This window comes from Oncorhynchus mykiss, chromosome 19 (genome assembly GCF_057628025.1).
Source record: "Oncorhynchus mykiss isolate SJ-2025 chromosome 19, ASM5762802v1, whole genome shotgun sequence".
Classification (NCBI taxonomy): Eukaryota; Metazoa; Chordata; class Actinopteri; order Salmoniformes; family Salmonidae; genus Oncorhynchus; species Oncorhynchus mykiss.
In genome coordinates, this window is record NC_143040.1 from 13,871,854 (window position 1) to 13,885,992 (window position 14,139).

A 14,139-nucleotide genomic window follows, 5' to 3' on the forward strand; every position below is an offset into this window, starting at 1 on the left:
ATGTTGTGTTGTCAGGCTACAGCCCTGATTCTCCACTCTGTTCCTGATGTTGTGTTGTCAGGCTACAGCCATGATTCTCCACTCTGTTCCTGATGTTGTGTTGTCAGGCTACAGCCATGATTCTCCACTCTGTTCCTGATGTTGTGTTGTCAGGCTACAGCCATGATTCTCCACTCTGTTCCTGATGTTGTGTTGTCAGGCTACAGCCCTGATTCTCCACTCTGTTCCTGATGTTGTGTTGTCAGGCTACAGCCATGATTCTCCACTCTGTTCCTGATGTTGTGTTGTCAGGCTACAGCCCTGATTCTCCACTCTGTTCCTGATGTTGTGTTGTCAGGCTACAGCCCTGATTCTCCACTCTGTTCCTGATGTTGTGTTGTCAGGCTACAGCCCTGATTCTCCACTCTGTTCCTGATGTTGTGTTGTCAGGCTACAGCCATGATTCTCCACTCTGTTCCTGATGTTGTGTTGTCAGGCTACAGCCATGATTCTCCACTCTGTTCCTGATGTTGTGTTGTCAGGCTACAGCCATGATTCTCCACTCTGTTCCTGATGTTGTGTTGTCAGGCTACAGCCCTGATTCTCCACTCTGTTCCTGATGTTGTGTTGTCAGGCTACAGCCCTGATTCTCCACTCTGTTCCTGATGTTGTGTTGTCAGGATACAGCCATGATTCTCCACTCTGTTCCTGATGTTGTGTTGTCAGGCTACAGCCATGATTCTCCACTCTGTTCCTGATGTTGTGTTGTCAGGCTACAGCCCTGATTCTCCACTCTGTTCCTGATGTTGTGTTGTCAGGCTACAGCCCTGATTCTCCACTCTGTTCCTGATGTTGTGTTGTCAGGCTACAGCCATGATTCTCCACTCTGTTCCTGATGTTGTGTTGTCAGGCTACAGCCATGATTCTCCACTCTGTTCCTGATGTTGTGTTGTCAGGCTACAGCCATGATTCTCCACTCTGTTCCTGATGTTGTGTTGTCAGGCTACAGCCCTGATTCTCCACTCTGTTCCTGATGTTGTGTTGTCAGGCTACAGCCCTGATTCTCCACTCTGTTCCTGATGTTGTGTTGTCAGGCTACAGCCATGATTCTCCACTCTGTTCCTGATGTTGTGTTGTCAGGCTACAGCCATGATTCTCCACTCTGTTCCTGATGTTGTGTTGTCAGGCTACAGCCCTGATTCTCCACTCTGTTCCTGATGTTGTGTTGTCAGGCTACAGCCCTGATTCTCCACTCTGTTCCTGTAACTGGTAGTCTATTTGTGTATTTAATTATAGTTAAAATTTATTTCTACAGGTTATTCTTGTTAGTCTGGTTGTGGACTGTGTTGTTCCATGGTCTTTACGTGACAGTTAGTCTGGTTGTTTATGTATTGTTCCAGGACTGGGGAAGTATGTTCTGAATGCTCTGACTCATGCACAATATGAAGTGTCTGTCATCACCACCTCTGAGTAGACAGCAGATACCTCCATACCAAAACAACATGAAGTGTCTGTCATCACCACCTCTGAGTAGACAGCAGATACCTCCATACCCAAACAACATGAAGTGTCTGTCATCACCACCTCTGAGTAGACAGCAGATACCTCCATACCCAAACAACATGAAGTGTCTGTCATCACCACCTCTGAGTAGACAGCAGATACCTCCATACCAAAACAACATGAAGTGTCTGTCATCACCACCTCTGAGTAGACAGCAGATACCTCCATACCCAAACAATATGAAGTGTCTGTCATCACCACCTCTGAGTAGACAGCAGATACCTCCATACCCAAACAACATGAAGTGTCTGTCATCACCACCTCTGAGTAGACAGCAGATACCTCCATACCCAAACAACATGAAGTGTCTGTCATCACCACCTCTGAGTAGACAGCAGATACCTCCATACCCAAACAATATGAAGTGTCTGTCATCACCACCTCTAAGTAGACAGCAGATACCTCCATACGCAAACAACATGAAGTGTCTGTCATCACCACCTCTGAGTAGACAGCAGATACCTCCATACCCAAACAATATGTAGTGTCTGTCATCACCACCTCTGAGTAGACAGCAGATACCTCAATACCAAAACATACAGATTGTATGAAATATACAGCAGCTATGACTAACCTTCATTCACACATTCATTATCTCTTCTGTCATACCTCTCTCTCTCTCTCTCCCTCCCTCTTTACAACTCTCTATCATCCCTCTCCCTCCCTCCCTCCCTCCCTCCCTCCCTCCCTCCCAGGTTAATGGACATCACCCAGTCATCAGTGTTGTGTTTTGTCAACAACACCACAGGCAGTATGAGTGATGACATCACTGAGGCTAAGAGAGTGTCCTTCTCCATCATGGACAGTAAGAGAGGAACCCAGCAGGAACCTTCATCATACATCCTGGTCCCCTTCAATGACCCCGATGGGTGTTAGCCTGTTCCCAGATCAGCAGGAACATACATCCTGGTCCCCTTCACAGACCCAGGTAGGTGTTAGCCTGTTCCCAGATCAGCAGGAACATACATCCTGGTCCCCTCAAGGACACAGGTGGGTGTTAGCCTGGTCCCAGATCTGTTAGTGCTGTCCAACACCAACATTATTGTTACATCACATGACAAATGCTTCCCTGAAATTGGAGCTGGATAACTGTTTTAACCCAAAGTAATTTTACTTGTGTGGAATATATTTTTACTTCTGATCAAATCTTACACAATCAGTCCTTTGAGGTGTGTGTTTGTGTGTGTGTGTGTGTGTGTGTGTGTGTGTGTGTGTGTGTGTGTGTGTGTGTGTGTGTGTGTGTGTGTGTGTGTGTGTGTGTGCAGGATTTGGGCCTCTGATCATCACAACAAATGCAGACATTTTCAAACAGTGTTTGTTAACTCTGCGACAGCAACAGGAGGAGGAGAGCTGTGTCTGTCAGGACTACAGGTGTGTGTGTGTGTGTGTGTGTGTGTGTGTGTGTGTGTGTGTGTGTGTGTGTGTGTGTGTGTGCGTGTGCGTGTGCGTGTGCGTGTGTGTGTGGTTGTGTGTGTGTGTGTGTGTGTGTGTGTGTGTGTGTGTGTGTGTGTGTGTGTGTGTGTGTGTGTGTGTTCAGGCGATGTCATGAGCCTCCCTACACTGGCTTCCTGTTAAGGCAATGGCTGATTTCAAGGTTTTACTGCTAACCTACAAAGCATTACATGGGCTTGCTCCTACCTATCTCACTGATTTGGTCCTGCCGTACATACCTACACGTACGCTACGGTCACAAGACGCAGGCCTCCTAATTGTCCCTAGAATTTCTAAACAAACAGCTGGGGGCAGGGCTTTCTCTTATAGAGCTCCATTTTTATGGAATGGTCTGCCTACCCATGTGAAGAGACGCAGACTCGGTCTCAACCTTTAAGTCTTTATTGAAGACTGATCTCTTCAGTAGGTCCTATGATTGAGTGTAGTCTGGCCCAGGGGTGTGAAGGTGAAAGGCGCTGGAGCAACGAACCACCCTTGTTGTCTCTGCCTGGCCGGTTCCATTCTCTCAACTCTCAACTGTTCTACCTGCGGCTATGGAACCCTGACCTGTTCACTGTGATTACTATTATTTGACCAAGCTGGTAATTTATGAACATTTGAACATCTTGGCATGTTCTGTTATAATCTCAACCCGGCACAGCCAGAAGAGGACTGGCTACCCCTCATAGCCTGGTTCCTCTCTAGGTTTCTTCCTAGGTTTTGGCCTTTCTAGGGAGCTTTTCCTAGCCACCGTGCTTCTACACCTGCATTGCTTGCTGTTTGGGGTTTTAGGCTGGGTTTCTGTACAGCACGTTGATATATCAGCTGATGTAAGAAGGGCAAAATAAATACATTTGATTTGAAGAGCAAATGTTACTTTCACATTCCCAATATGAAGGCTGGATTTGAACGGCTGCTTTTGAAATGTGTTTGCCTGTTTTAGTAACTCTGCCAGAGCTGGTTAGTTAGACTGAACATGTTATTTCCCATAGAGTTCCAGTACTTGATCCCAGTGTGGTCTGACTCTCTGATGTGTGTGTTGTAATTCCCAGCTGGCCCTCACGGTGGCGCCACCCTCCTCTGAGATCTACGTGTTCACTGATGCTCCTGCTAAAGACAATGCACTGGAGCACACACACACACACACACACACACACACACACACACACACACACACACACACCACTGGAGGCTGGTCTGACATGCTATAGGAGGGCAGGTTCATTGTAATGGCTGGAATGGAATAAATGGAACAGTACCAAACACATCAAATATATGGAAACCCCATTACAACGAGCCCATCCTCCTATAGCTCCTCCCACCATCCTCCACTGACTGTCACCAGCCTCATTGAGAGAACCAAGTCTGTGGTTGCTTGGGCTTTCACTACTGTGTATCTCTCTATCTTTCCTTTATCTTTCTCACTGTATCTCTCTCCCTCTCTCTCTCTCTCTCTCTCTCTATCTCTCTCGCTCGCTGTCTGCATTTCTATGTATCTTCTTTCCATTCTCTCATATTTTCATTACTATCCTACACATCCATCCTTTATTCTGTCATGAACATTTCTCTACCTCTCCTCTCCTCTCCTCCGTCTCCTCTCCTCTCCTCTCCTCTCCTCTCCTCTCCTCTCCTCTCCTCTCTCTACCACTCCTTTCCTCTCTCTACCTCCTATCACTATCTCTACCTCTCCTCTCTCTACCTCTCCTCTCCTCTCTCTACCACTCCTTTCCTCCCTCTACCTCCTCTCCACTCTACCTCTCCTATTCTATCTGTATCTCTCCTCTCCTCTCTCCACCTCTCCACTCCTCTCTCTACCTCTCCTCTCTCCACCTCTCCTCTCTACCTCTCTCCTCTCCCCTCTAACTCTGCCCTCTCTACCTCTCCTCTCTCTACCTCTCCTCTCTCTACCTATCCACCTCTCCTCTCCTCTCCTCTCCTCTCCTCTCCTCTCCTCTCCTCTCCTCTCCTCTCCTCTCCTCTCCTCTCCTCTCCTCTCCTCTCTCTATCTCTGACCTCTCTACCTCTGACCTCTCTACCTCTGACCTCTCTACCTCTGACCTCTCTACCTGTGCCCTCTCTACCTCTCCTCTCTCTCTACCTCTCCTCTCTCTACCTCTCCCCTCTCTACCTCTCCTTCTCCTCTACTCTCTCTACCTCTCCTCCTCTACCTCTCCTCTCTACCTTTTCTTTCCTCTCCTCTCTCTACCTCTTGTTTCCTCTCTCTTCCTCTCCTCTCTACCTTTCCTTTCCTCCCCTCTCTCTACCTCTCCTCTCTACCTCTCGTTTCCTCGCTCTACCTTTCCTCACTCTACAGCTCCTCTACTCTTTCTACCTCTCCTCTCCCTACCTCTCATTTCCTCTCTCTGCCTCTCCTGTCTCTACCTTTCCTCCTCAGGTGACCTTCATGTTGAATAATAACCACGCTCCAGTTGCCGTTGTCGTAGGCATTCTGTGGATGGAGTCAGGACATTGACATCAGGCCATTGAGGTCACCAAGGAGGATCTGCCCCGGTCCACCAGCGTCATCGAGGACACCTCTGCTGCAGCACAGATATGGTACTGTCTTGACTTACAGGGTATTGACCAATGTCCTCCAGCTCAGTGGTCAAAGAGGGCCGTCCTCTAACAGGAAACAAAAAATCCCAGAAGTAACTTCATCTTGGCCCTGGTCGAGGTAAAGAGGGTTAAACCAAGGCCTTATAGTGTTAATACATGATCTTATGATAAGCTGTAAGGTCTCCTCTTCAGGAGACCTCTGTGTGTGTGTTAAAACCTGTTCTGAGTGTTGTGACCTTCAGACACTATCAGAAGGCTTCTACGTTCAGACTCCTCCTGTCCGGATCCCACCGTGGTTATCTGGTTTTCTGACAAGAGAAGGCTGCCACAGACCTGATGAAACCAGCCCCCTGTCAGAAGATGCTTACACTTGTTCACCTTGTTAGGACCCTGTACCTGTGATGAAAGGTTTTGGTCAAACCCACTTCTGAGTTTTTTCTTGCTGATAAGATGGTTCCTGCTGTCAGGGGAGGTTGGATTTATTAAAATGTTGTTGTCAGGGAACGTTACGTCAGGGGAATTGGGGAGGCTATATGAGTTACAGGATGTCTTAGACATTATGCAGAACCTGGGGAGAGCTATCATAAGCTGTTATACTACACTCTTTACCAACTTCTGCCTACAATTTTATTACTAGAGGAGCATTTTTTAATACTTAAACAAAGAGGCTGTGTTTCCTTTCCATTACTAATGTATGTTTGATAATTATATAGACCTGATCATTTGTTGAAGAAATTGACCTACAAAGGCCTCGGGGTCAGGGGTAGAAGTCAACGGAACCCTGCAGTCGCTAGGCGGCACCGGTGGCGGCGACTTCCTGGTTACCATGGCCAGGGTCCTGCAGTGGGAGTTTGTGGTGCGTCTGAGGGGAGAAGACCATGCAGCCGAAAAGAGTCGGATTTTAAAACGTTGTTGCTATTGAACATGCCATACGAATAAAGGCATTTTAATTAGTATATGAAGAGTGCCTTGGTCCTCCTTCCTTTTTAAAGTTTATGATCCAAAATAAAAAATTTAAAAAAGGCCTCCTTTCCACATATCGTCTCTCTGGTCACTGATTTGAAAGGACTTGGTTTGTGTAAGATACCTGCTCTACTGGTCAGAGATGGTGCTACTGCTACCACCACTACCACCACCACTACCACCACTACCACCACTACCACAACCACCACCACTAATACCACGACTACGAACACCAGTACCACCACAACCACCACCAGTACCACCACAACCACCACTACCACTACCACAACCACCACAACCACCACCACTAATACCACCACTACCACTACCACAACAACCACCACCACTAATACCACCACTACCACCACCACTACCACCACTACCACAACTACCCCTACCACAACCACCACCACTAATACCACCACTACCACCACCAGTACCACCACAACCACCACTACCACTACAACCACCACCACTAATACCGCCACCAGTACCACCACTACCACCACTACTACCCTAACCACAACCACCACTACCACCACTACCAGCACTACCACCACTACCACAACTACCACAAACACCACCACTACCACCACCACCACTACCACCACTACCTCTGATGTCTGACTATGCTCTTCTCTTTCTCTCACTCTCTCACTCTCTTACTCATTCACTCCCTCTTCCACTGTCTCCCCCCCAGTGCGGGGTCATCAGTGTCTCGTCCAACTGCCCGGATGACTGTAGTGCCTCTTACTGGCAGCATCTGCCAACCTCACCGATGGTAGCAACGGGAAGGGCATCGACCAAGTCACAATATGCCAGGGCAATGAGACCCTGAAAACTTCTACGGTGGTGGGCCCCAGGGACAAGAACGTGACCCGGGTAGCCTACAGCGCCAACTGTTGTTCAAAGAAGGTAGAGCTGTGGTAGTGGACAGGGCAGGCAACGTGGGTGTGTGTCTGGGCTCAGTGAAGGACTCGGTGGGGGTGGTTGGGAACTCTGCAGCCCAGGTGTCTGTCACCAACACTACAGCTGTACCTGTAGTTAGTACTACATCCACCCAGGTCTCTGTTACCAACACTACAGCTGTACCTGTAGTTAGCACTACATCCATCCAGGACTCTGTCACCAACATTACAGCTGTACCTGTACTTAGTACTACATCCACCCAGGTCTCTGTCACCAACACTACAGCTGTACCTGTAGTTAGTACTACATCCACCCAGGTCTCTGTCACCAACACTACAGCTGTACCTGTAGTTAGTACTACATCCACCCAGGTCTCTGTCACCAACACTACAGTTGTACCTGTAGTTAGTACTATATCCACCCAGGTCTGTCACCAACATTACAGCTGTACCTGTAGTTAGTACTACATCCACCCAGGTCTCTGTCACCAACACTACAGCTGTACCTGTAGTTAGTACTACATCCACCCAGGTCTCTGTCACCAACACTACAGCTGTACCTGTAGTTAGTACTACATCCACCCAGGTCTCTGTCACCAACACTACAGCTGTACCTGTAGTTAGTATTGCATCCACCAGAGGGCCACCTTTGACTCTGTTCCTGTATCTTATATCTTCCAGGTATGATAGTGTTCTGTCCATCATCACTGTTCCCTGGACAGGAGGACTGTGTTGAGATATACTTTGGACAAGGTGACCATGTAGAGACGTGGCATGATTTATATTGTGCTTCAGAAAATGGTTTAACAATAACCACTGAAACAATCTCTCTCACACACACGCACACATATACACAAGTATGCAAACTTCTTCTGTTTTTTGTATTAGCATGGCCACCACTACCTGAGTCATTTTGTTCATACTTCGCTAGAGTTAACACCTACATTAGTCACACAGACAGAGACACACACATGACTCAGAGACAGAGATATCACTAGAAGCAGAGACTTAACGTATAGAGGGCCTGCAGTTGATGTACGACGCCTCCGGGCAGCCATGTTGGAAGACGACCACATTAATTCTAGAATAAGAGAATTAATGTATAGTAGACCTACATAGAAAGAAAGACGAAGACATTTTTAAAGATGTCAAAGGTCATCTATGCTGAGACAGATATGAACAAGAAGGTAAAGTTTATCAGAGGTGAGATGGAGGAGAGGATTGTGGATATCTATGTCAGTGCAGATACTGTAGATACAGATCTACATCAGTGCAGAGAGAGAGAGAGAGAGAGAGAGAGAGAGAGAGAGAGAGAGAGAGAGAGAGAGAGAGAGAGAGAGAGAGAGAGAGAGAAATTAAGGAGGAAGTTATGTGCACTGTAGGCTACTGTATATGTTACAGTATGTTGTCATGTTCACATTACATTTCTTTTCTCACAAATCCAGTTGAGCTTCCAGTCACATGACATATCTTTAGAGGACTCTGGTCTTTGTGTACCAGTACCTACAGGGTTAAAAACAGTCAGATATCATGGTTAATACCAGTACCTACAGGGTTAAAACAGTCAGATATCATGGTTAATACCAGTACCTACAGGGTTAAAAACAGTCAGATATCATGGTTAATACCAGTACCTACAGGGTTAAAGACAGTCAGATATCATGTTTAATACCAGTACCTACAGGGTTAAAAACAGTCAGATATCATGGTTAATACCAGTACCTACAGGGTTAAAAACAGTCAGATATCATGGTTAATACCTGTACCTACAGGGTTAAAAACAGTGGTTAATGGTTAATACCAGTACATACAGGGTTAAAACAGTCAGATATCATGGTTAATACCAGTACCTACAGGGTTAAAACAGTCAGATATCATGGTTAATACCAGTACCTACAGGGTTAAAAACAGTGGTTAATGGTTAATACCAGTACCTACAGGGTTAAAACAGTCAGATATCATGGTTAATACCAGTACCTACAGGGTTAAAACAGTCAGATATCATGGTTAATACCTGTACCTACAGGGTTAAAACAGTCAGATATCATGGTTAATACCAGAACCTACAGGGTTAACAACAGTCAGATATCATGGTTAAAACCAGTACCTACAGGGTTAACAACAGTCAGATAGCATGGTTAATACCAGTACCTACAGGGTTAAAAACAGTGGTTAATGGTTAATACCAGTACCTACAGGGTTAATAACAGTCAGATATCATGGTTAATACCAGAACCTACAGGGTTAAAACAGTCAGATATCATGGTTAATACCAGTACCTACAGGGTTAAAAACAGTCAGATATCATGGTTAATACCAGTACCTACAGGGTTAAAGACAGTCAGATATCATGGTTAATACCAGTACCTACAGGGTTAAAAACAGTCAGGTATCATGGTTAATACCAGAACCTACAGGGTTAAAGACAGTCAGATATCATGGTTAATATCAGTACCTACAGGGTTAACAACAGTCAGATAGCATGGTTAATACCAGTACCTACAGGGTTAACAACAGTGGTTAATGGTTAATACCAGTACCTACAGGGTTAATAACAGTCAGATATCATGGTTAATACCAGAACCTACAGGGTTAAAACAGTCAGATATCATGGTTAATACCAGTACCTACAGGGTTAAAGACAGTCAGATATCATGGTTAATATCAGTACCTACAGGGTTAACAACAGTCAGATATCATGGTTAATACCAGTACCTACAGGGTTAAAACAGTCAGATATCATGGTTAATACCAGTACCTACAGGGTTAACAACAGTGGTTAATGGTTAATACCAGAACCTACAGGGTTAATAACAGTCAGATATCATGGTTAATACCAGTATCTACAGGTTTAACAACAGTCAGATATCATGGTTAATACCAGAACCTACAGGGTTAATAACAGTCAGATATCATGGTTAATACCAGTACCTACAGAGTTAATAACAGTCAGATATCATGGTTAATACCAGTACCTACAGGGTTAAAAACAGTGGTTAATGGTTAATACCAGTACCTACAGGGTTAATAACAGTCAGATATCATGGTTAATACCAGAACCTACAGGGTTAAACACAGTCAGATATCATGGTTAATACCAGTACCTACAGAGTTAATAACAGTCAGATATCATGGTTAATACCAGTACCTACAGGGTTAATAACAGTCAGATATCATGGTTAATACCAGTACCTACAGAGTTAATAACAGTCAGATATCATGGTTAATACCAGTACCTACAGGGTTAATAACAGTCAGATATCGTAGTTAATACCAGAACCTACAGGGTTAATAACAGTCAGATATCGTAGTTAATACCAGAACCTACAGGGTTAAAACACTGTCTAAATTTGACTTAAGTGGAAGATAGGATTCACCCCAAATGATCCCAAAGTTTGAAGCATCTCTGTTGTTTCATCTGTAAATGGAGGAAGAATAGCTGTATTGAAAGTGATGTTTTCTCACCCCATCTCTCTTCCTGTTGAAAGGGACTTGTAGTTGTTAAAGATACAGCTTCTCACATTAACAGGAAATATAGTGGCCAGTTACAGTTAACCCCTAGCCTTGCCACCGTTTTCCATTTAGTTAAAGTAAGTAGAATTCATGCCATATCATATTTTTAGCAAATTCACAACATTTTGTAAGTTCAGCAAATTCGTAACATATCAGACATATTGTAATTGTTAACATATCAGACACATTGTAATTCATTACATATTATACAAAATGGATGATGGGCATCCACAAATTGATACATACCATATGAAAAGAAACATATCATACTAAATGGGTGTCTCAGATTTACATACAGGAAAATACAAAATGCTCTGAGACCAGGTTGGAAACACACAGTGGCGAGTTACCAAGAACTTTATGAACATGATAATGAATGTTTCAGCAGTTAGTAAACATCCTAAAATACAGAGCCTCGAACATTTCAGATCATTTAAATTCTCGTCTTAAAGGAACAACGTTTCATTTAGGAGATGTAGTACTTAACATTTCATGTATTCATTTCCACAAGTATGTCATTTTAACAATTTTCCCTTGTGAAGTAAGGTACCTTCATTTGGAAGACACACTGTATTCTGTTTTTGAATATTAATCATCTGTTTGTTACAGTTTATTTTACTCAGTTGAATTTTGAAGCCTTGGGGCATGGAGCATCAGCCAACCTCATCACATTAACATAAGCTAAATTGTTTGTGTGGCATTGGAAGAATAATAACTATAGGCTTACACTTCCATGTGTGTGTCTCTATGACTACGGTGTACTTACCAGTTCCTCAGCTTGAGGTTTTTTATCTATGCTCCAGTTCACAGTATCCTGTCCACTCCTCTTCCTGTCAACATTAGCATAAATCTCAACAGACTGCTCCATATAAAGGCTCATTCTTATTACCCCCTTAAAATATACTTTGGTACTTTATGTATCTGCACACAGTACAACAGTATATTATGTTTTATATCCTGTTAAACAGCTGCTTTAGTTTATCAGTCTGTTGTGTCTGAGAACCTACAGTGTTACATGTGTAGGGAGAACTTCACACCTTAACCGGTGGTTTGAACAGACAGCAACCTCCAGGAAGAGACACAACAGCAGATATACACCATGATGAGTGTGTGGATATGTAGCAGGCAGGTCCACTGGTGCTTGGTGTTGCCATTGGTAACCTACACTTTGTCTCTTGTTAAGTGAAGGTTGTGAGTCATTATCACCTTTCAATATTAAAGTGTTTTGTGTGTGTGTGTGTGTGTGTGTGTGTGTGTGTGTGTGTGTGTGTGTGTGTGTGTGTGTGTGTGTGTGTGTGTGTGTGTGTGTGTGTGTGTGTGTGTGTGTGTGTGTGTGTGTGTGTGTGTGTGTGTGTGTGTGTCTGTTCTGCGTGTGTGTTCTGCCCTCTGTGTTTGTCCAAGTCGCACTGTTTTAATAGAAACATGTTGTGTCCCACCTTGCACATCCGTTTGAAACATTCAGTATGATTCAAGATAGAATTTAAGTGATCATATATTTTAGCAGATAAAAGATTGGACTCAGTGAATTTGCACATAGATCACATAGCATTACTGAGGCTTTGACACCCCAGCTATTAAACAGAGGTCACGTTATGTCTTGTACTCTGTGACCAGCAACCTATTTCATCACATACATCACCAACGGCCTGATGCCATATTCAGAAGTGTGTGTGGGAAATCTATCCTTGCATCTTTCTCATTAGTTTAAATGGGGAACTTTGTATATATGTGTGTGTGTGTGTGTGTGTGTGTGTGTGTGTGTGTGTGTGTGTGTCCAACTGCAGGTCACACTGTTTTAATGATCCAATCACATTCAAGCAGGAAGCTTGATCGAATTAACATAATTAAGAAATACCCAGCAAAATCTGTCCATTTAAACTAGAGATGTGTGATTCAATCCACCTCATCCTCCAATATCACACTTCCATATCTCCGGTGAAAGGTGGCAGAGCTTTGTCAGACCATGAGACACCCCAAAAATAACCCACCCTTCTCAAAATAACAACTATAAACTATTATAACCACTCTATTGAAAGCTGAGACTCTAAAGAACACGATAGTTTCCTCCATTATAAACTATTAGAACCACTCTATTGAAAGCTGAGACTCTAAAGAACACGATAGTTTCCTCCATTATAAACTAGTATAACCACTCTATTGAAAGCTGAGACTCTCTAAAGAACACGATAGTTTTCTCCATTATAAACTATTAGAACCACTCTATTGAAAGCTAAGACTCTCTAAAGAACACGATAGTTTTCTCCATTATAAACTATTAGAACCACTCTATTGAAAGCTGAGACTCTAAAGAACAAGATGGTTTCCTCCATTATAAACTAGTATAACCACTCTATTGAAAGCTGAGACTCTCATGGACAAGATGGTTTCCTCCATTATAAACTATTATAACTACAATATTGAAAGCTGAGACTCTCTAAAGAACACGATAGTTTCCTCCATTATAAACTATTAGAACCACTCTATTGAAAGCTGAGACTCTCTAAAGAACACGATAGTTTCCTCCATTATAAACTATTAGAACCACTCTATTGAAAGCTGAGACTCTCTAAAGAACACGATAGTTTCCTCCATTATAAACTATTAGAACCACTCTATTGAAAGCTGAGACTCTCATGGACAAGATGGTTTCCTTCATTATAAACTATTAGAACCACTCTATTGAAAGCTGAGACTCTCATGGACAAGATGGTTTCCTCCATTATAAACTATTAGAACCACTCTATTGAAAGCTGAGACTCTCATGGACAAGATGGTTTCCTTCATTATAAACTATTATAACCACTCTATTGAAAGCTGAGACTCTCATGGACAAGATGGTTTCCTTCATTATAAACTATTATAACCACTCTATTGAAAGCTGAGACTCTAAAGAACACGATAGTTTTCTCCATTATAAACTATTATAACCACTCTATTGAAAGCTGAGACTCTCATGGACAAGATGGTTTCCTCCATTATAAACTATTATAACCACTCTATTGAAAGCTGAGACTCTCATGGACAAGATGGTTTCCTCCATTATAAACTATTATGACCTTTGAATCCATGTTTGCATCTTTCTCAGAGGTTGTAAAAAGGGAACTTCAGACTTGTGTGTGTGCTCATGCATTCATTTGGGTGTGCCCTCTCAATACTGTTCTGCTTTCTGTGTGTGTCCAACTGTAAATGACACTGTTTTAACAATTCAATCACATTCCATCAGGAA

At 43.6% G+C, this 14,139-nt stretch overlaps 1 long non-coding RNA gene across 1 annotated transcript; it reads right to left on the bottom strand.

The window, feature by feature from the left end:
* Positions 1-5,182: 5,182 nt before the first annotated feature.
* On the bottom strand, positions 5,183-7,337 carry LOC149975003 (uncharacterized). The gene is made up of 2 exons (XR_016488781.1): positions 6,245-7,337; positions 5,183-5,925 (listed from the first exon to the last, which is right to left on the bottom strand). It is a non-coding gene; the product is annotated as an uncharacterized LOC149975003 (long non-coding RNA).
* Positions 7,338-14,139: the final 6,802 nt, after the last annotated feature.